At 39.2% G+C, this 24,149-nt stretch overlaps 1 protein-coding gene across 12 annotated transcripts in view; it reads left to right on the forward strand.

Moving 5' to 3' along the window:
- Positions 1-24,149, forward strand: part of LOC109423356 (potassium voltage-gated channel subfamily H member 6) — a 518,403-nt gene that overhangs the window by 355,896 nt on the left and 138,358 nt on the right. The window lies entirely within an intron of this gene.

Consider the following 24,149-nt stretch of genomic DNA (forward strand, 5'->3'; position numbering starts at 1 on the left):
AAAAATGTCGAGTACAATCCTACGAACAATTTAAGACCAAAAAAACTATATGTCATCGCTTTGAATTTTGATTTATTGCTTATTTTATGTGAAATATAGGGTATTTTAGCAGTTTCTTGAGTAAGGAAAATTATCAGTGTACTGAAAAATCACTAATTTTGCATAAACATGTTCACTCCAGCTGTACGCATGATTTAGAGATGAAAAAACCATATGTCATCGCTTTAAATATTGTTTTATTGATCAATGTGCGCAAAAAATGCGCTCTCCAAAAAAAACTAGGAAGTGCCTTTTGCTTAATAACTTTGGGTAGACGCATCTATTTTATATTTTTTTAAATGGACGATGATCTTGAAACCTGTCCGGTTCCATCGCAAAAAAAAGTTTTGAAATCGGTTGAAAAACGGCCGAGAAATGCCTTGTCAAAGTTGGACTTCCGACTTTTTTTGGACCCTTGGTAGTTTGGGAGTTAAACATCTGTAACCCTGTCAGAACTCACTCGATTTCGAGGAAATTTTTACAGAAAATCACAAATGATTCATATTGCTGGTATATGGAACCATACAAGTCTTGCGTAGTTCCGTGTTTTTAGTTGGAAAAACCTGGGATACCTAGAGCACCCAAAACTTGACATTTTGAGGAAAACACGTAAAAACATGATAGGGAAGTGGAACCATTTCGGCAGGGGTCCTATTTTGGGCATTTTTCTGCTATAACTCAGCCAAATTTGAACCAATTGACACAATTTTTGGAACGCGTAAGAGTATCTGGCCGTGTACAAAATTTCAAGTCAATTGGTTTGGAATTGACTGAGTTATAGCCAACAATGGATCTGGCCACTGCCGGATATTGCGGGATCGGTTCCAGTTGGAACCTTCAGGGGACACTGCCAGAGTTTTTTTTTTTTTTTGTAATTCCACCGTTCGACGTCTCCAAATTCATGATTTTCCATCCAAAATTGGCCAGATTCGTTGATAGTCATCGGCATAGTTCCTAGTGGCTTCTGGATGAAAAATCAAAAAATTAAGCCGTCGAATGGTGGAAATGCAAACAACTCTGAATATGGCCCCGAGGGTCCCTTCTGGAGCCGATTCTAGAGTATCCAGAAGTGCCCAGATCCATTGCTGGTCATAAGCCCAGGCTTGAAGAGGTCCAGCCATCCCAAAACCGTCCATGGCAAAGCGTGCTGGAAAATAATCAACATATATAGATTTGTAACACATTTTAACATGATCTCACGTGTTTCCCTCAAATATCCATTTTTGGCACTACTTGGGTTTTTCCGACCTAAATCCGGAACTACGTAAAGCTTGGATGGTTCCATTCCAAATATAAATCATTTGATCCTTTGGAGGCAAGATGCAACACCCTTGTGATGATGAAGATGATGATTATGGCTGTGTACCCATCATCAGTGCAAGGATTACCTATGTCTGCAGAGTAATACCGGAAGGGATTGACCTGCAGAAAACAACGTGATGGTTGTTATCTCGTGACAAAAAACACGAAGCCACGAACATTTTTCCGGAAACCAGATCATTTAGCTTCTTTCAGAGAGGTTTTTGCGAATTGGCTTTTTTAGCGGTGTTGAGATAATTCCAAATTCTGAATCTGCATGCCAAACTGAGCTGAAATCCAAATTTTCATGAATTTTGATGCCTGGGAACATATTTAAAAATCATTTTGAAGTTTGTATGGGAGCGATTTGTCGAATCACCCCTGGTCGCATTTTGTACTGGGCAGAGCTGTCAAGCAGTTGCCCAGCTGTCAAAAGGTGATTTCAAAAAATATCTTTGTAATTAATTTTAGGTATCAAAATAAAGTTCTAAAATTCTGAAAAAAATCATAGTGGCTCAGAAAAGGCGCTCTTTCATATAGAATCAAAAAATCTATACATTATTTAAAAACCCAATTGTTCTAAGGATTTATTCAGAGTTGAGTCTAAAATTTGTTTTCAGAAATTTCTCTGAGTATTGCATTAAAAATATTGCATAAGAAAATCTTCAATGGGTTTTACAAAAAATTCTTCCAGTGTTTTTTTTTTAATCTTTCGGCGATCCCTTTAGAATTTCCAGCAGAAATACTTAAAAAAAATGCTTTCAGGATTTCATTTAAAAGCTTCCAGAGGTTTCTTCAGAAATTTTCCTAAGGTCTTCTTTACAAGAATTTAGGGGGATTATTTTAGAAATCTTTCATGGGTTGCTTCGGCAACTTCTTCAAAGTTTCCTTCAGGAAATCGTCTAGAGATTCATCCACAATTTTTTTTTTCCATGGGTTCCTTTGGAAAATCTTTCAGAGATTCCTTCTGAAATTTTTCAAGAATAATTGTAGAGGAATATAATCCACGGAGTTCTTCAGAAATTCTTCCAGAAATTGCTTAAATTATTTTCAAAAATTCTATATGAAACTCATCCAGTCGCTTCCCTAGATATCCCCCTAGAACTCCTTCAGACATTCTTCCACAGATTTTTTGGAAAATCTTCCATAGACAACTTTCAAAATAGGTTCGGAAAGTTTCCATCAGGAAATCTCCAAGAGATGCCTTGAGAAAATCCTCCAGAGATTCCTTAAGAAATTCCATCGGAATTCTTTCCCGAAATCTTCCAGGGATTCTTCCGGAAGAATTTCTCCAAGGTTTTCCTTAGAAAATTTTCTACGGATTGCTTCCAAAATTACTGCATGGATTCCTTTGGAAAATTCTTCGAACATTACCTCATCACCATTGGCGTAGCTAGCTTTATCCTTTTTTCTTACTCACTCTCTTAAACAAATACGAGAAAAAGAAGGGTGAAAGAGGGGGACAGGCCCCTTCTTTCATCCCGCTTTTCACATGTTTATCAACGAGAATAAGTGAGAAAAAAGTGCTCACCCAAATTCCCATAACACCTACCTAGGTCTGAGAGGACGTAGAGGTCTCTACACCTTTCTTAGGTGTCTAATCAATCTTCCTTTCCAATCCCTCAGCTGTCGCAAGGACGTGGCCAGGGCAGCTCTCGACCGTTGAAGGATTGAGTAAGTCTTGCCTTAAAGTAATAGGGAAGCCTCATAAACAGCGGTCTAGTGCTGTAGCACTTTAGAATTTGTGCGACTTGCTTATTACTAATGCTGAATTTCTCCAGCATTTTCGTCAGAAATTCTTCAAGAGATACTCCCAAAATTTATCCAAGAATTTCTCGAAAAACCTTCCATGGACTTCCTCAGAAACTCTTCCATGCATTCTGCCAGACATCTTCGAAGTTTTTTTTTTTTTTTTTTTTGAAAATTACGGATTGTTTTTGAAATTCCTCCAAAGAATCGTTCAGAAATGCAATAATTTGGAAGAGCATTAGAAATTACTCCAAAGTTGCTATAAGAACTTCTTCAGAGATTCTTTTAGTAACTTCTACAGACATTCCTTAAGTTAGAAATCCTTCTATGCATGCAAGAAAGATCTTTACGACTGTGGCACTCAGCAATTTTTGGGATTGTCGGCCTTTTCAGTCGGTAAAAATCAGCGAAAACTATTTTACTTCTACATCCGACTGTTTCGGTTGCTTTATTCAACCTTTTTCAAGGACTAGAGGTCTGTTCCGTTGTGGACAACCGTGTATAGAACACCTCCCCTCCCCCTCTTAACAACGGAACAGACCTCTAGTCCTTGAAAAAGGTTGAATAAAGTAACCGAAACCGTCGGATGTAGAGGTAAAATAGTTTTCGCTGATTTTTACCGACTGAAAAGGCCGACAATCCCAAAAATTGCTTCTATGCAAGCCTTCCATAATTTATTGGATTATTTTAAAACTTCCCCAGGGATTCTTTCAGAATATCTTTCACGATTTTTTTCCAAAATTTACTAAAGAAATCTCATTACAAAATTTCCAAGGATCCTTCTTGAAATTTCTCCAGTGATTCCTTCAGAAATTTTTCCAAGCTTTTCTTAAAAAACTCCTCCAGGGATTTTTTCTTAAATGTTTTCAAAGTTTCCTTCGCAAAGCTTTCTATGGAGTCCTGCAAATAATCATCTAAAGTTTTTTTTTTCAGAGAATTCTGCAGAGATTCCATCTGGAATGGTATTAGATGAACATCTAACACCAAAGCATCAAACATCTGGTCTGCCAAAGCTAAATCAAGAAATATTTCCGGGTATTCCTTTAGGGACTCTTCCAGTAATTATCTATTATGCTTCCCCAGGGATTTTTAGAAGATTTTCTACTGCAATTATTTTGATAAGCACATTTTTGTATTATAAAAAGTTTGAATTATGGTGAGCGCTCAGTGACTCCCAACCCACGGTCATGGGCCAAGCAAGTTCTCAAGAGCCGAAAGTGTAAAATTTAAGTGAAAATGTTTTTCGGATTCTGCATCATAAAACGTAGTTGTGTTACAAATATCAGTGGTTCTCCATTTAGGGTCACAGGTACCAATATTTTTTTCGGAACCAAGCAAAAGTACCAGGAAGAAGTGCAAATGTTTCTCGGATGGGTCATCGTGAGGAGCAGATCCCAGGTAACAATTTCAGGCTGTACAAACGTTTTTCCAACTATTTTAAAGCAGCCTTCATTTGAACAAAAGCTACGCACAAGAGGTACAATCCTTTAATCAGCTCCTAAACATCTAATTTTGGTGATTTTATTCAACCTTTAGCTGATTGGAGGTTCTTTGAAAGGCTGATTTAAGGCTTAATATGTGCTTAATCAGTAATCAATCAAATTTATTTATTGTGATTAAAAATTTAAAAAAACAATTTCGTAAGCTTAATATCATTATTTGCGGCTTTATTTCCTAGAAGATATGTATTGGAATGTATTAATTAACGTATGTGAAAAACTGGGAATTAAACTCAGACCTCCTCATTTATAGTCACTGACCTTAGCATCTACACCACACACAACTGTATACAGATCCCCGAAAACGAGAGCATCACTTGTTGTGTCTGAATAATCAGAAGCGATGTGGTCACTACGGGAACTTGCTTGGGTCAGCTCTCAAAAATTATTTGATTAAAGGCTGAACAACAGATGGGTAATTGTGCAGGCTGGTTTATGTTTTAAAGCTGGTTACTCAGATGAATAATATTCTATTCAACTTTATATTCAGCCATTTATGTATTGCTGAATAAAAAGGTTGAACAAGTCGTACTTCAGACTAATATTCAGCTGTCATTGTTTTCAGCCACTGGCACCATTAACCAGCCAATGTTCAGCTAATACTCTCACTGTTCAGCATTCATTGTTACTTGGGTAGTATCTTCAATTTAGGTGTGGCTTCGTGGCCGTGCGGCTAGTGTCACGAAGCATTTCGTCGCATCGTGCTGAGGGGCGTGGGTTCGATTCCCACCGCAGCTGTCAGGAAAAGTATTCGGCTGTTCCACTGGGCGTTGCATGCTAGTCCGTGTGGTTTGTCTAGTGTCGTGCTTCCTTCAAAGAGCGAATAGCTCACTGGAAGCATTAAACGTGTCGTGCCTTGAAAAAAGGTGTGTTGCAATAAAACAAAGGTTTCCAACCTCTGGTCACGAGTCACGCGGATTTCTAGAGAACCGTAAGAGTGTGAACGAAATGAAAATGTTTTTTATCGGGCTTCTGCCTCAGAGAACACATCTATATATATATAAAAATGAGTTTGAAGTTCATTTGAGGCAACAAAACTCACGAACGGCTGAACCGATCAGGATGACTCTTGCATGGTTTGATTCGTATTCATGGTGGCTGTGTTTATATGCAGAAAAAGTTACGAAAATCACTTAAAAAAGTATGAAAATTGTAAAAATACTGATTTTTGATGAGCCGGGCACAGATTCAGCGTGATCAAAATTAAATCAATCTAGAGTGCGTTGCTGCGATGACCTCACAGTTGTCAAACCACCGCAGCTTGGCAAGACAAAGTTTGCCGGGACAGCTAGTACTAAAATAAAGCTCAGTGGTTCCCAGTATGATATCACGGGCCACATACAATTTCACCATATTTGAAAAAAAGCTGAACAATTTTACGCATTTTTACATTATACATAGAAATGAGTTTCATTGAACAGACAGACTCCTTAAATCAACCTTTTTTAATTATTATTTAACGCATTACCAACACTTTAATTTAATTGGTGAGTCGGTGGAATCGCGTTTAAAAATGAGTTTTCTACTTGATTCTAATGCTACAGTTGTGGAAACGAAATGTTTGAATTTGTATCGCAACCATTACAAATATTGGAGTTTGAGATTGTTCGTCTTAAACGGCTATCACGATATTTTAACTATATTCAATCATACTCCGATAAATGATTGTGGTTACAATGAATAAGTTTGAAGTCTCTTAAGCAGATAGAAAGAGGCGTAACACTTAGAACAAATTGCAGGGGAAAACATCGTCACGGAAAGGTAATCGCCCATTGCTAAATATAGCTGGGCCATCCATGGTGGTGGTGAGTAAACGTCAAACAGGAACAAATACGATGCCAGCACTGCGAGTGGTCAACCGGCCACCTATCAAATGTTTGAATCAACCGTTAAAAAGGTGATCAATGGGAAGCTGAGTGTGACGTCGGTATCTCTGTGGTGTTAGGTTACGCAAGCTAGTTACCCAAAATTTTATTTGAGGTATGCATAACATATATAATAAAAGCATTATTCTAGGCATGTTAATTAAATTTCATGCTCCAGGGATTCTTCAGGGATACTGAAGAAGTTTTATGAAATGTTTTTCTGAATAATGAGCATTCTTTAAAATGACATTACTTCTCAATTACTTATTGCGATATGAGCAAATTGCATATACCTATTTTCATAAAAAAAAACGTGCTGGCGATTAACCAAATTCAAATACAAATATAAGTAAACCGCGAGCATCATCAAGACTTTTTCCGCTTTGTAATGGCAATGGCAAAGCGGGTTTGACCATCCCTGGCAGTTAAAAAATGTATTGAACTTAAATTACTTGAGCGATTCTGTTTGATTCGAAAACCATATACACTCCCGATCAAAAGTTTGGGATCACCCCCTCAAAAACATGTCATTTTTTTAGGTTCATATATCCGCCAATTTGCGTCCGATTTCAAGACCCTAGGCCTCATTCGAAAGATAATAAGTCAAAGTAACTTTGAACATGATTTTGGTTTAATTAAATTAATTAATTATCGATTTTTGCGGCTTAACCAGCCGAATGGAAGTTTTACTTTATTCCTAGACTTTACATATACTGGCGTGAGTGAGAAATGGACAAATGATTTTGGTTAATTTTTTTTTCAAAAATATTTGTATGTAAACTTAACCCAAAGCTACCAAATTTTCTAAAAAATGAATATAAACTTATGGCAGTGGCGCTGGAAATTGGGTCGACCAAATTTTAGGATGAGAGCGGCAATATAACCTATTTTCTATTAGCTTTCAAATGCTTTTTACCTAACTTAGCTAAAAAATCTAGGAAAAAAGTTATTAAGTAAATTAACTCTTGATGTTATCTACCAAAAGTTTGGGGTCACCCCTCAAAATGATGTATCGGCCAAAAGTTTGGGGTCACTTTCGTAAAACATGGAAAAGTGATTTGTTTATATCTTGGTCATCTTTCTTCCAATTTTACTTCTTCTTGGCTTGTTTAAAACATAATGAATGGTACTTACTGCATAGACATTGAACCCCACATATTTGTAAAATTTACATACTAAAACTTAATGTAATATTGCCTCTTTTTGTGAAATGTGGTGAAATGTGTTAACTTTACACAACATTTTTATATATAAAAATTATTGAATACGTTAAATTAAAGACATCTAACGTAAATGTAGTTATTAATATTTGAAATGAGCCAAAAAGAATTAAAATTGAACTATAGATGACGAAGATATCAACAAATCACTTTTGCATGGTTTACGAAAGCGACCCCAAACTTTTGGCTGATACATCATATTGAGGGGTGACCCCAAACTTTTGGTCGATAACATCAAAAGTTAATTTACTTAATAACTTTTTTCTTAAATTTTTTAGCCAAGTTCGGCAAAAAGCAGTTGAAAGCTAATAGAAAATAGGTTATATTGCCACTCTCATCTTAAAATTTGGGCGACTCAATTTTCAGCGACACTGCCGTAAGTTTAAATTCATTTTTTAGAAAATTTGGCAACTTTGACTTAAGTTAACATACAAATATTTTTGAAATAGTTTCACCTACATCATGCTCAAAGTTACTTTGACTTATTATCTTTCGAATAAGACCTAGGTTTTTGAAATCGGACGCAAATTGGCGGAGATCTGGGCCTAAAAAAATGACATGTTTTTCAGGGGGTGATCCCAAACTTTTGATCGGGAGTGTACAAAAAAAAACATATATTTTAAATTTTCTTTAGAATAGATATTGGAAATTATTTAAAAACAAATAAAAGCATTTTTAAAGTTTTTCGAAATCTTTTTAAAAAAGACACGGACACGTTCAGTGCTTCCAGTGAGCTATTCGCTCTTTGAAGGAAGCACGACACTAGACAACAGACTAGCATGTAATGCCTAGTGACACAGCCGAAAACTTTTCTTGACAGCTGCAGCGGGAATCGAACCCGCGCTTCTCAGCACGATGCAACTAATTGCTTGGTGACACTAGCCGCAAGACCACGAAGCTACACTTTTTGATGGCTTCTTTAAATATTCTGTAGGGAATCTCTAAAATAAATCAATCAGCGGCACGCGTGTTAATCAAAGGGGTACCGCTGTTCGATCACTTTTGCACATTTTGAACAGACCTGTGATCGAAAACATTTTGTACTTCGTATACGTAAAATTAAGCATATTTGTAGTTCCGTGTCAAAAACTGAGCTCAATCCATCAAAGCGAACCATAGTTACAGCATCTCAAACTTGGCCATTTTGTATAAAAATCGACGTTTGTCCGATCAACTATGCACCACAGTGTATGTTACGTAGGACAAAGAGCGTCAAAAATTGGCAAATATTCTGCTGAATAATATTTGAATGAGCCATTAGTAATGTTACTAAATCAAATATCTTAACGACAGCATAAGCTTTAATGTCCATACACTCATAGTAAAACTACTCGGTGTTTGACGAAAACTTGAAAAATTATACAGAACGAGTAAAATTGTGTAAAACCTTGTTACAATCTGAAATCAAATGAAGAATCCAAATTGTTATTATAACAATGAGTTACATTTCCCTATTTCGAATATAAAACCAAATGGTGTACCACCCTAACTCTTGCGCCCAGCCGAGCAAACGCCATTGCCCTGGAAGTTACATAGCCAAGCTGAGCTGTTCAATAAGCTTTGCCCGAAAGTGAAAAAAGTCATAAAAGTAGTGGGAAAGGTTATGAATCCATTATTATTGTGGCAACGAAACCGGGTTTCCCTACTGTTCTACTACCTAGAAGCAACGGGTTCACAATCACCACTACACAAGGCAACCCACCAATCGACAATGGGCAAATGGGTCCTGAATTGAATGAATGCGGTCGGTGGGATGGGTGCGATGATGGTACGAAATGCCCATTGCGTTGAATGGAGGCGCATGGTGGACTAGGAAATTGTATGCAATCAAACGTTCGTTTCAAGGTATTAAATGAATCAAGAATAGCAAACATTTCAAACCTATGAAAACCATAATCCTAAATCGAAAAACATCTGTTAGGAAAGATAAACCAGTAACCAAAATGATCGCATGGACGGAAAATTTAGTCACGATATTTTTCCCTTCAACTGCTAGTACTTTTTATACCGACGTTTTGTCTTTCTCCGAAGATTTATCACCGTAAGGAAAAGAATTATGTGATTCCACGAATAACTATATAGCCCCCAATGGAGCTTTTTGTACCATTCCTCCTTGGGGAATTCTCGGTTCAACTCTCAAAGAAGCTTACTCCCGGATCTCACGCGATGGCAATCGTTGAAAAGGAAGCTTTCGCCGGCATTGAACCAAGAGAGGAGGTATGGGGCTTGCCTTGGCACTGCTTTTGTTCCCTTGAATATTTTTAAGGTAGCTCCAAGGAAAACCCACGCCCACCCAGAATAGAGGTGCAGCTCTAAGTCAAGTGGGAGCGTCGGGATATTTTGCAGGAAGCCACATTCCAGAAGAAGAAGGAGCTGACAACCACGGCGATGATAATGATTGTTTTCGCCTTCCATGAATGCACCGAACGTGCTTCTTGCTGCTGGGTCGCTTTCCTCCGCAACCCTGCTTAGTGCATTCATGTTCCTTTTTCCTTTTTATGAAACCTCGCAAAGAGTGGTCACCATTGTTCCATCGATGATAACGAACCGCGAGAGTCCTGTTGCTCGATGTTGAGGGTATGTGCCCTTCTTCGCGATTTGAATCTATAACCCCTGAAGGGTGCATGTACTGTAAATACATGCTGTACTGTGCTGACAGTTTGGCGGCTGGTGCTCGACGACGACGACGATGACAGGAAGAATCCACTTGAAGAGTGCAGTGGCGCCAATATGTACCAACATTGCCCACTGATGATGGGTGGGCTGGGTGGCGGTATTTATGTCGTTTCGTGTTTGAAAGCACGAGAAGCACTCACACCTCCGCGTTGTTAATAAAAACTTAAGCGTGAGGAGATTTTTTTATCCTGCGATTGTGTATGTAAATTGAAATAATGCTGGATAGGAGAGGAGGAGACTAAAACTATTCTACTACGAAAAACAGTACTTGCAAGATAGGCGAACTTGCATGCAACAATCACAGTGGGTAAATGAAGTACACAGTGAAGGATATATTTTTGAAAGGCAAGCTTGCTCAACCTAGGGGATCCAAACAATTAAATTGACATGATCCAACGTTTTGGCCTAATTTATTTGACCTTTTCAAGAGAAAAGGCTATCTACCGTGTTTTGTTGTTTTGTTATTGATGCCATGGTTTCTTTTTGAGATTATTGAAGCATTCCTACATAAAGATTTTTTACTCATCGAAAACAACTTATACAATATTGAAAACATAATCCACAGGAAAGAGAACAACAAGGATTGAATCCTATCTAACTGGTTCTCACTAATTGCCACTTATTGCAGCACCATGTAGGTCAAAAATGCCCTCCGAACCACATCAAGTGTTCACTATTCCACCCCAATCGCTGAATCTCTCGTCATCGGACGAAGCATGCGTCAAAAACGGAAGAGCCAGCATGCACAAATTCCGCAAAACTCACTTCTCTCTCCACGCATACACTCAAAACAATGACAGACGCTACTAAACGAACATGAACTGATCACTCACTGTTTACTTTTCGCACTGAATATCCGACTCCCGGAAAGGAAACTTCCGAAGCTTCCAAGCACACTGCCACTGCTTACTTTTCGCATCGAATCCCTACATGAGCGTTTTACTTCCTTCTCGGGAAACGAATAGTGCTGACAAGTTACAGGCTTGGCTCCTCGTGCTTTCGCTCGCTCAGACGCGCGTCGTCGTTCCTTCGCTCTTCTATCTTCCTCCAACCTTTCAGGTATCATCTGTGATCCACAGTTTTCTCTGAGTACGTAATAGGGTGGCCCATACTTATATAAAAAAACAAGAAATTGAAAAATCCTAATTATTACCTGCTGAATCAGTTGTTTTGGACTCCTTGAAGCAACGTTCATAATTTGAGTGACATCGTTTAAGTCTAAGGGGGCGCTCAACGAGCTTGAAGTTTGTGAAAAAAAACAGGAAAAGTGCATAAATCTTCAGATTCAGATTTTTGACGCTAGGTGGCGCTGTAATTATTCAATTAATAAAGCCCTTGATATTATTGTAGGTGAAGTAGCTACTGGAAGTCCAAAACAACTGATTTAGGAGGTAAGAATTGACATTTTCCGATGTTTATGTGTTTCATAAAGGTGTGGGTTACTCTAAAGCCTGCGCCCTTTAGAATCGGTGCACTTACAACCGGCTGCAGATAAAAAACGGTTTGACCTAGAAAAAAATGTTTTAAGAAGTAAACTAAGCTTATCTATTTTATTTTGTAGGAAAAATAGGAAATTTGCAGTTTTTATTTCTTTAAGATAGAATTTCGATCTAATTATGTTATTTATACAATTTTATTCTGCACAAACCAATGATCGTCGACACTTGCAAATTTCACAGCATACGGACTGGTATTTCCACATGCAACAGACATATATAATCATCAAAGATATGCTCAAAATCACTTACGACATTAAACTCTTGACAAATATGGTTTACAAGACCATAATCAAAGCATAGCCTTATTGTCCATTCACAGCATATTTGAAGCATAATTTTATTCAAAGTATTTTTTTATGAAAATATATTTCCTGGGATTGTTTTTTGGATCTACAATTTACTAATTCAAGTGACTCAACATAATTCATACCGAAAAGTGGATTATTTTTGGAATTATTAGCAGTTTTCCCGCACAGTAGTCTGAAATAAACAGCCATAAGACAAACTCCTTCTTATAAACCTAAAATTAGATAGTTTTCATGGATGAAACACTGAAAACCATATAGATTATGGAACTTCAGATGTGATTCTATGATCATAAATAAAAAACTTTTGGGTAGATTCAGTTTTATTAAAAAATTCGTTAAATATTTCCCGCTATTAAAACACATCCAACGAATTTCGTCAGCAATCGTCCTTACAGCTTTCGAGCCACGAATATTCATATTGTTCTACGTCAAAACATTGGTTTCGTATAGTATCTTTCCCGTATGCGTATTTGTCGAACTAAAGTTTATGCGAAAACATTTTTTTTACCTTAAATATCTATGAAAGCCTTTGATTATCCATGAAACCCTTCAAAAGCTTACCATTGCTATATTGACAATTTGAAAACACTCATGGAATATTTTACCTCCCTTAATCAACAATCATAATACCCACAACGATTCGTTTCTGCGTAATTGGTGGGTTTGGCAGTTTTATATTCTTACACAAATCTTGAATCTGAAGATGATTGGTTTTTGCTCAATTTGTGCAGAAAAAACTGGCACTATTTACGAATTTAGATCAATAGTTCATCTAAAAAAATAAAAACAGCAAATTTTATGTTTTTCCTTCAATCTACAATAGATAAGCTTCAATTGCTTCTAACAACACTTTTTTCCAAGTGAAATCGTTTTTGAACTGCAGCCGATTGAAAGTGTACCGATTCTAAAGTGCGCCGGCTTTAATAGTCTAGTGCATATATGTATCTTCCAAAAGATTCTTACCGGTGGTGCACTGCACAGTGGCTGATTTCGTCATTTTGGCGCGCTTAATTGATAACTTTTGATCTATGACGTTTAGTGTCATAGTGTCTTCGAGAAAGTTTTTCATTATATACAGCAGCTTCTTTTGAACTATTGTGAAAAATGATCAATCCCAGGTTGGTGTCTTCATAAAAGTTGTAGAAAATATTGTTTTCAGTCATTTTGCTGAAGACGTCAAGTGTGTTACTCCGTTACTTTTCAAGACACGTTACGTTTTTTATCATCAGTGCATTGAAAAAGGTTTTTGCTCAATAACTTTCTAAGATTTGATACTACATTTTTCTATTGTTCTACAAAGTAATAGATAGTGGTGAAACACACAACTTCGTCGAACATGACATCCCATTTATTTTAGATATAAAATAGTTATAACGGTTTTCATAGTTTTTTTGGCCAATTTCAAGTATATGTAACTTAGTCATAGGCAAGTCTATGCAAATTTTCCTCTACGCATGTGAAAATACTAGCACGTGCGTAAAAGGAAATTTCCATATAATTGCTAATAGCTCTAAGTTAGTTGGTTATTGTGTCTCTTAGAAGGTCAAAATCATTCTACGCTTCCACCTCCTGGATTATCCGCAGCACGGTTCTCCTCAACATAAGGGGCTGTTCATTTATTACATAAGGGAATTTTCACGATTTTTCAACACCCCCACCCCCCTTTGTAAGATTTTTTGTATGAGAATTAAAATATTTTTGTATGGCGCGTAAGATTCCTCAAACCCCCCCTCCTCCCACCGTAAACCTTTACGTAATTAATGGACAGCCCCTAAGAGCTTTTTCACTGCAGCGTCTGCCAGTCGGTGTTGGTTGATCATGCGACCGATATTCTACAACTATTGATAAATCGGGCAACACTTTTTATATAGGTGAATAAATAATTAAATATATAGGATTGATGACGTTACAAACTCTCTTCGGACGTCCGGAGCTCATCGTACGCTGCCTGTTGAATAAGGTTCAATCGACACCAGCACCGAAGGCAGACAAGCTGGAAACCCTAATTAGTTTTGGACTTGCCGTTCAAAATCTGTGCAGTCACCTGCAGTCAATGGGAATGGAGGCGCACCTATCGAATCCCACTCTTCTTCAGGAACTGGTTGATAAGCTCCCTACCAACTTGAAACTGGATTGGGCCCTGCATCAGCGTCATCTGCCAACCGTAGACCTGAGCTCGTTCGGCAACCACATGTCAACGATCGTCTTTGCCGCGTCAAAAGTTTCTGTTGGATCGGAGCCAGTGGGAAAGTTCGAAAAGCCAAAGGGGAAGGAGAAAGGTTTTCTGAATACCCATTCTACGGAAGAAGTGGGCGATAACGACCGAGAAGAGCGACAGGAAAGCAGCGCAGGGCAGACGAGGACTCCATACACCCCTAAGCTGTGTCCGGTTTGTAAGAAAGAAACCCACAAGGTGAAAGATTGCCGTAGCTTCCTGGAGGCAACTATCGACGACCGCTGGAAGCTAGTTCATCAGGCAAATCTGTGCAGGCGCTGCTTGATTGGTCACGGCAACTGGCCATGTAAAGCGACAGTGTGCGGGATGGGCGGATGCGAGCTACGTCATCATAGGCTGTTGCATCCGGGAAGGCCAGAATCATCGTCGAGCGCCAAGGATCAGCCCAAAGTAACTGGTACTGTAGATGTTCATCGTCATCAGTCTCGTCCCACACTTTTCCGAATCATTCCGGTCATCGTTTATGCGAATGGAACATCCGTTCGCACGCTGGCGTTCCTCGACGATGGCTCTTCCTACACGTTGGTAGAGCAGGACCTCGCGGATGAACTTGGCGTTACTGGCGAGCTGGAACCACTGTGTCTACAAAGGACAAGCAGAATAACAAGGACGGAAGCAAACTCTCGTCTGCTGCAAATTGAGGTATCAGGTGTCGCCGCCAACCGGAAGCACATCTTGGAGGATGTACGAACAGTGGAGAAACTCGATCTACCACCGCAATTGTTGCGATATCTAGAGCTACGACAACACGGTGCCGCGTATTCTAATTGGCGTAGACAATGCCAATTTACTGATAACGCACAAGAAAAGGGAAGGGAAGAAGCTCGAGCCAGTTGCCACCAAAACTAGGCTTGGATGGACGATCTACGGGAACGTGGAAGGATTTGGCGAGCCATCCCATCGGCTTCTACACATTTGCGCCCGGTCTGCTGACGAAGAACTTCATGAAAATGTCAAAGAGTTCTTCTCGATCGAAAGTGTCGGCGTCGCAGTTGCAACGAGGATCGAAGCAGAGGACGAACGAAGGGCTCGTGCGATTATGGAGGAAACGACCATCCGCACGTCATCTGGAAGATTCCAGACTGGTCTCTTATGGAGGAATGAGTACGTCGAGTTCCCGGACAGCCGGGCTATGGCAGAGCATCGTTTTAAGTGTTTGAAACGGCGACTTAGTAAGAACCCCCAGCTGTACAACAACGTTAAGCAGCAAATCAAATATTACCAACGCAAAGGATATGCGCACAAGTTAACAAAGGAGGAGGCGAACAACAGCAATCCTCGACGGGTATGGTATTTGCCCTTAGGGGTTGTGACAAACCCGAACAAATCAGGCAAGGAACGGGTCGTTTGGGATGCCGCAGCTAAAATTGAAGGGATCTCGCTCAACTCCATGCTGATGAAGGGTCCAGACATGACTGCGTCGCTCTCAACAGTGTTGTATCGTTTCCGGCAACGACAAATCGCCATTGCAGGTGACATCAGGGAGATGTTTCACCAGATCTAAATTCGTCCACAAGATCGTCAAGCTCAAAGATTTTTATGGCGAGATGCTCCTGGTGAAACATGCAAAGAATACGTCATGGACGTGGCAACCTTCAGATCGACCTGCTCACCTTCGTCGGCCTAATACATCAAAAACAGGAGCGCTGAAGAGTGGAGCGAACAGTACCCGGAGGCTGCGGTAGCCATCATAAAGTGTCATTACGTGGATGACTATCTGGGCAGTCTAGATTGTGAGGAAGAAGCTGTTCGACTGGCGCTCGATGTGAAGACCGTTCATGCTAAGGCCGGATTAGATATTAGGAATTGGCTGTCAAATTCAGAGCTGGTCCTTCAACGGGTCGGGAATCCGGGCCAGCAGAATACGAAGAGTTTCACAGTCGGCAAAGGATCGGAGACTGAAAGGGTGCTGGGAATGAGTTGGACCCCGAAGGAGGACACTTTCACTTTCGCTGTGAATTTTCGGAGCGACATCCAATCGTTGATCAGTGGGACGAGCGTGCCAACTAAAAGGCAAGTTCTGCGAGTCGTCATGAGTGTTTTCGACCCTCTGGGATTAGTCACGGTATTCGTGTTCCACGGAAAGTGCTTGGTGCAAGACATTTGGCGGACCAAAATTGGTTGGGATGATCCAATTCCCGAGAAACTTCGCGAAACTTGGCGTCGATGGATTCAAGTTCTTCAACAGCTACCTCAACTCGAACTACCACGATGCTACTTTCCAAACTACAGTGTCGGCAGTCTTCGGAGTCTACTGATTCATGTGTTTGTGGATGCCAGCGAGACGGCCTACTCTTGCGTCGCTTACTTCCGGATTGAAGATCAGGAAAGGGGATTCCGATGCGTGCTTGTTTCGTCCAAGACAAAGGTGGCTTCGCTAAAACCGCTATCAATACCGCGTTTGGAGCTCCAGGCGGCGGTCATCGGTACACGATTGATGAAGTCCATCCAGCAGAGTCACACGCTGCCTGTCTGCCGACGGGTTATTTGGAGCGATTCAAGGACCGTCCTGTCATGGATCCAATCAGATCAACGCAATTACCGGCAGTTTGTTGCGTTTCGAATAAGCGAGATCTTAGACGGGACCAAATTGGAAGAATGGAAATGGATTCCATCACGCCTCAAAATGGGGAAACGGACCAGACATACGCGAGAACAGCCGATGGTTCTGTGGACCAGAGTTCCTCTGCAAAGCAGAATCGGAGTGGCCTAAACAGGAGCTCCCGGATGCAGATACGGTGCACAGTGGGAAAAATCGACCCAAAAAACGGATCTTTTAACGCCGCTGGTTTCGGTACGTGAAGTTGACCGTTTCTGACGTAAAAAAATACGAGAAATCGATTGGTGCTAAATTCATTCACCGCACGGCACGGGAAGTGGTCCATTTTGCCCCATTTTGCCCTTTTTTCATACAAAAAGAGATTCAAAATGTACTTTCAAACAACAAGCACAACTGTAGATCGTTGAAAATAGCTGCAGGTATAATTAGAGATTCATAACAATCATAAAAATACAATAAAGATCCTTTCAAACGCTTATTTTGCCCCATATGCCCCCACAACTGCTGGAAATTCACACTTTTACCTAATTATGAATGGATTTTTAGTGTTACTGATTTGAAGTAGATTTTTTGGTATAAACAAAAAGCGCTAAATCTATTATCACCAGAATCATCTTCGGGAGTTGTCCAATTTGCTCCATTTTGCCCTATTTTCATAGAAAAAGGAGATTTAAAACGTATTTATAAGAAACAGATACTGCTAAGGAACGTTAACATTAGTTTTTGGTGCAATTGGCAGCTAACAGTAATCATACTCGTATATGAAAGATCTTTTCCCTGTTTTACCCTACATGCCCCAAAAACTGCTGGATGATAACATTTTTTGTATTGTTTTGTAACTAGGGGTCGCAGTACCGACCACTTTTGATGAGTACCGGTATTTCGGTACTGGGGCTTACAGTACCGGTAGTACCGGTAAAATACCGGTACTGGGAAATTTTTCACTAAAATTATTAAGAATAACCTATTTGCACAGAAATGTACAATTCTTCTTCTTCTTCTTCTTGGCGTAACGTCCTCACTGGGACAAAGCCTGCTTCTCAGCTTAGTGTTCAATGAGCACTTCCACAGTAATTAACTGAGAGCTTCCTCTGCCAATGACCATTTTGCATGCGTATATCGTGTGGCAGGCACGAAGATACTCTATGCCCAAGGAAGTCAAGGAAATTTCCTTTACGAAAAGATCCTGGACCGACCGGGAATCGAACCCGTCACCCTCAGCATGGTCATGCTGAATACCCGTGCGTTTACCGCCTCGGCTATATGGGCCCTACAATGTACAATTCTATCTACAATTAATCAGGCATTTGTGTATTCCGGTTTTCAGAGATTTTTATGACACTAACTAACTAATGAGACTAACCAGAAAATACTAAATTAAACAAAAAAAATATAGATAAATAAAATGATAGAAAGAAATGAGTAATATGAAATTGTTTTTGTAGCTATTGTTCAGCTTCTGCGCAGTTTCACAGGCAGTATCTTGGTCAATCTAAAATTAAACAAGAACAACCTTACATGTACCAAAACCAGATAGATAGATAGCTGCAAGGTGAAAACAGAAACAAATTAACTGATTTCTCCTTAATGATGCTATCAACGGGTTCTAAAAACTTAAGAAATAACAAGGAACCTTAAACTAATAAGTTTTATTCTAAGCTAGTAAATCTATTTCCAAAATTCAACGTTCATTAAACCAATCATTGCTATGATATCCTATTTGCAGAAACGTTGCATATATGAAATGTTTGTCAAAGTACAGTGACACCACAATTTATGAATCGGCAAAAATGACCACAGTTTATGGATCACTCATTTGATCAACACGGTGATTCATAAATAGTGTACAAAATTAAGGTGTTTCATCGGTGTGGGGTCACTGTACTTGGTTTTAAATGTTTTCCTTTATTTTCATTGCATATTGGCTATACTAATGACAGGATTTTAGCACTTCGGGTGAGATTTTTCGGTACCGAAAGTACCGGTACTAGAGTTCAGTCAGTACCGGTATTTCGGTACCAAAAATTGGTCGGTAATACCGGTATTTTCGGTACCGGTACTACCGGTACTACATCCCTATTTGTAACATCACTGTACATCATGGTTGCAACATGAAGTCATTTTTGATACATACAAATACGGTTTATCGATTAGCTTTAGAATCATGGGAGGGTATAAACAGCTGTCCGTTTTACCCCAATTCGCCCTGTTTTTTGTCGTCTCATGAATAAATTGATTTCTCGTGTTTGCTTATGTCCGAATTCATCGACTTTTGGTACTGAAACCAATGTAATCAAAAGGACAGTTATAATATATGACTTTTTTCCAATTCTTGCTTTTGGTGGGGAACTGAGGGCAAAATAAGCATTAATCTTAATCTTAATATGAGGCAAATATGCTCAGAATTGATTAAATGTAGCATCTTTAATATATACATATTGGTACTTTAAGACGGCCTATTTAATCAGTTTTGTTCATATTTGGCACATTTTATAAAATACTTATTATACCCTAATTCCCCATGAGAAGCTAAAATTATAGAAAAAGTCGTATATATGACTTTATTTTCGTTTACGTTGGTTTCAGCACCAATGAAAATGAGGGAAACTAATTTATTAATTTAATGAATTTATATATTAGCTTATAATTCATTACATAAAAAAGCAAGGCGAATTGGGGTAAAATGGACAGCTGTTTGTACCATTCCGAGAATGATTTTAATATTAATCGATAAACCGCATTCGTATATATCAAAAATGATCTCATTTATGTTTTGCAATCAATGACATTGCAAAACCATACAAAATATGGTATTATCCAGCAAGTTTTGGGGCATGTAGGGTAAAATAGGGAAAAGATCTTTTTCTTATACGCGCATAATTACTGTTAGCTGCCAATTGCACCTAAAACTAATGTTAACGTTCCTTAGCAGTATCTGTTTCTTATAAATACATTTTAAATCTCCTTCTATGAAAATAGGGCAAAATGGGGCAAATTGGACAACTCCCGAAGATGATTCTGGTGATAATAGATTTAGCGCTTTTTGTTTATGCCAAAAAAATCTACTTCAAATCAGTAACATTAAAAATCTATTCATAATTAGGTAAAAGTGTGAATATCCGGCCGTTGTTGGGGCATATGGGGCAAAATAATCACTTGAAAGGATCTTTATTGTATTTTTATGAACCATATGCTATGAACCACTAATTATATTTGCAGCTATTTTCAACGATCTACAGTACAAGTACATTTTGATTCTATTATTGTATGAAAAAAGGGCAAAATGGGGCAAAATGGACCACTTCCCGTGCTGTGCGGTGAATGAATTTAGCACCAATCGATTTCTCGTATTTTTTTACGTCAGAAATGGTCAACTTCACGTACCGAAACCAGCGGCGTTAAAAGATCCGTTTTTTGGGTCGATTTTGCCCACTGTGCGGTGGAAGAAAAACGACCAATGCACGCGCACCATCGAGCGACAGAGGAACCACTCGTCGACTTCAGGAGGTTTTCCAGTCTTCAACGTTTGATTAGAACTGTAGCCTACGTGCGTCGTTTCATTGCCGTTGCTAGAAGAAGACTCGTTGCAGAAGTTCCTGCTTCTGCGATATTGTCTCGCCAAGAGATTCAGGAAGCGGAGTTTACGCTATGGCATTGCAACGCGTTGTGTTCAAGCGGAAGTCTACTCTGACGAACTACATACACTTCATGTCAATCAGCAGTTAGAGACACATGAGCGTAGAAAGTTCGGAAAAAAACAGTACACTGCGTAAACTTTCATGCTTCATCGACGAGGCAGGGGCAATACGATTGGATGGACGATTGAGAAACGCTCCACATGCTCCGTATGCTGCTAAATTTCCTGTGATTCTGCCAAAAAAGCATCTCTTTACCGGATTGCTCGTTTCAACGTACCGTCAGCGATTCGCACACGGAAATGGCCAATCCGTGCTCAACGAAATACGCCAAAGATTCTACATCTTAAGTCTTCGTATCATCGTTCGAGAGGTTGCGAAACAGTGTGCTTGGTGCACTGTCTATAAAGCTAGTCCACGATTTCCCAAGATGGCTCCACAGCCAGAAGCTCGGGTAACTCCTTACGTCCGTGAATTCACGTACATCGGCGTAGAATCCTGCGGGCCATTCTCGCTACGAGTTCGAAGGTACGAGGTGAAAAGATGGGTGATGCTGGTGAGTGGTGACGTGCCTTACAGTACGAGCCGTGCACCTTGAAGTGGTGGGAAGCCTATCAACGGAGGCGTGCAAGATGGCCATTCGAAGGTTTATAGCCAGGCGTGGAGCACCACAGGAAATATATAGCGACCAGGGGATCAACTTCATCGGCGCAAGCAGAGAGCTGAAAGAGGAGATAACCAACATCAACAAAGACCTAGCAGGAACGTTCACGAACGCCGATACGCAATGGCATTTCAACCCGCCTGCTACCCCACACATGGGTGGGGCTTGGGAGCGTATTGTGAGGTCGGTGAAGACGGCGCTGAGGACCATTTCATCCGAAAGAAAGCCGGACGAAGAAACCTTCTACACCTACCTCACTGAAGTGGAGTCCATAATTAACTCCCGTCCGTTAACTGACGTGCCGCTGGAATACGAGGATGGTGAGGCTATTACACCCAATCATTTCTTACTGCTTAGCTCGTCTGGGGTGGTACAGCCAGCACAGCTTCCAGTGGACAAGAGAGCTTTGAGGACAAACTGGGACCAAGTCCGGCATCTTTTGGAGTATCTACCTTGACCAACTCCAAGCCAGTGAAACCCGGAGACCTGATATTGGTGGATGCGGGCTTAAGGAACAGCTGGAAGCGTGGCAGGGTTGTGAAGGTCTACGAGGGAGCAGGTGGAATTGTACGACGGGCTGACGTCCAAACTGCCAACGGATTGTTTCAGAGGTCGGTTACTGGATTAGCAGTGCTTGAGGTGATGAAGGACGGTACAGCTGCAGGAAGTTACCAGCAATACGGGTTGGGGAATGTTGGAGAAACTGATCACCCGGCAACACTGACTCCAGTTGATAGACTGGACTCGAGGTCAGTGCAGAACGTCACGTTGGCAGACGAGTGACAGACATGACGAAGACAAAACGCACAAAATAGCACAGAATTGATTGTTATACGAAAAACATTGAGTTTACATCACGCATGTTAAACTAGAATTTATTCAGTTAATTTGATTGTAATTAAAGTATATTTTGGACACTGTAACATTTAAACTTTGTAAGTACACGATATTGAACCTATTTGAAATTAATTATATAACTAATAAAACGAATACACACAGGACAGTTACAACAGTTGCTACAGTTAGACACGGACGAATTAGTTACAACAAAGGACTTAGAAATGTAGGTAGACATACTATATAGCTAAAACTGTGTACACGACAATGAATTACATATAATTACAGTTTAAAGCATTCTCCGTCAAAACCCGAGTTTGCTAAATAGACCGTCCGAACGTCTGTGCCCTCAACTGGCCGCAACAATTACAAATAAGTTACAAATAATAAACTTCAGCAATATTGAAGTGGGTTCCCTGGAACCAAAATTCATGAAAATTTGCGCTTCGGCTCAGTTTGGCATGCATATTTTGAATATGTAGTTATCTCAACACCGCCAAAGAAGCTAATTCTGAAAATTCTGAATAAATTTTATTTTGACTGGGCCAAACCTGTAGAATATTCTCGTATTCTCAAGTAACAATTTCAAGGAAAAATGGTTTCAAGGAAGTTGTGCGAACCGTCCATAAAACTGCAAAGGATTACATTTGGTTGAATGGTGGTTCTAGGGATATTTTCGAGTCCGCTTGATATGAAACTTGTACTTGGGTTAGACCAAGGTACATGTATATGAGAATAAAACTTTCTGATGACACCGGAATCCCAGGCTATTTGTTTTAAATGAATCGAAATTGACTGATAATTACAGATTTTTCGGATACAATTCATTGAAGTATTTTTGTGGTAGCCCATGTAAATTCAATATAGGTCTCAAATAAAAGAATTTTGAATTGAACTACTAAATAGAAATCCTGAAGAAATATCTGGAAAAACTTGCTGTAGAATCCTAATTTCTAATTTCAACGAATTTCAAGAAAAAAAAAACTGCTGAGGAATAATGTGTTAAAAGTCTTTCTAGAATTTTAATGAAATTGAAAATAAAATCAATAAAAATGCTTGACATTGCCAGAACTTGTAGAAATTTCAGGAAATCAGGGAACTTTTTTTTGTTTGCTGTATTAACGAGATTTTTAGCCCTAGGCCAGTTCATCTCGGGACCCACGCTTTACTTCCCTTCCGAAGGAAGAACTCACATTTTGCTTGTTTGTCGGGAGTGACCAAATTTTCTGCCTAAGATTTTCTGACAACAAGAGATCCTAAAGATTTATGAAAAATAAAATTCATTTGGCTAATTTCTAATTATCAAAATTTAAATAATTTAAAAAATTTGAAGAATTTCAAAATTTCAAAAACATTAACAACTTTAAAAATTAGGAAAAAAAATCTAAAATTTAAAAAATTTCAAAATTTACAATTTTTTTAAAATTTCAAAATATACAATTTTTTAAAAATTTAAAAAATTTTAAGATTTTCAAAAATTTAAAAAAAATCATAAATTTCAAAAATTTTTAATTTTAAACATTTAAAAAAATTAAGGCCAATCCCCGGGGGGACCCAGGTTCCCGGAACGTCGAAGAAAGTGGCGAACGTCGCCAGAACACTTTCTGCTGTCCTCCCTTAAAAATATTTTTTGCAATTTCTCATCGTAATAGGCTGTTTTACCTCACGCAAATCTGACAGGAAAAGGCCTACTTTCCCACACCAAATGAGCAGCACTGTTTTCAGTTTTGGTCAACTTCTTGATGCTTTCTGGATGCAGTTTTGAAAAATGTGACAACTTCACAGTGTAACCTGCTATAATCAGACTTTCCTAAACATGGCTATGAACATTAGTGTGCAGTCTGATGAAACAGTTTTGTTAAAAACTTTCCTCAAGTGGTAATTTATGAAGCTGCAAAAAACGTTGTACGCAACTCGGTGCAGAACTCGATTTTTACAGCACTCGTCGTAATTATCCAACTCGGCAAGCCTCGTTGGACAAATGTACGACTCGTGCTGTAAAAATCTTCATTCTGCACCTTGTTGCGTAAACTACTATTTCAAAATATAAGAAAAAACTGCAA

This window comes from Aedes albopictus, chromosome 2 (assembly GCF_035046485.1).
Source record: "Aedes albopictus strain Foshan chromosome 2, AalbF5, whole genome shotgun sequence".
NCBI classification, from domain to species: domain Eukaryota; kingdom Metazoa; phylum Arthropoda; class Insecta; order Diptera; family Culicidae; genus Aedes; species Aedes albopictus.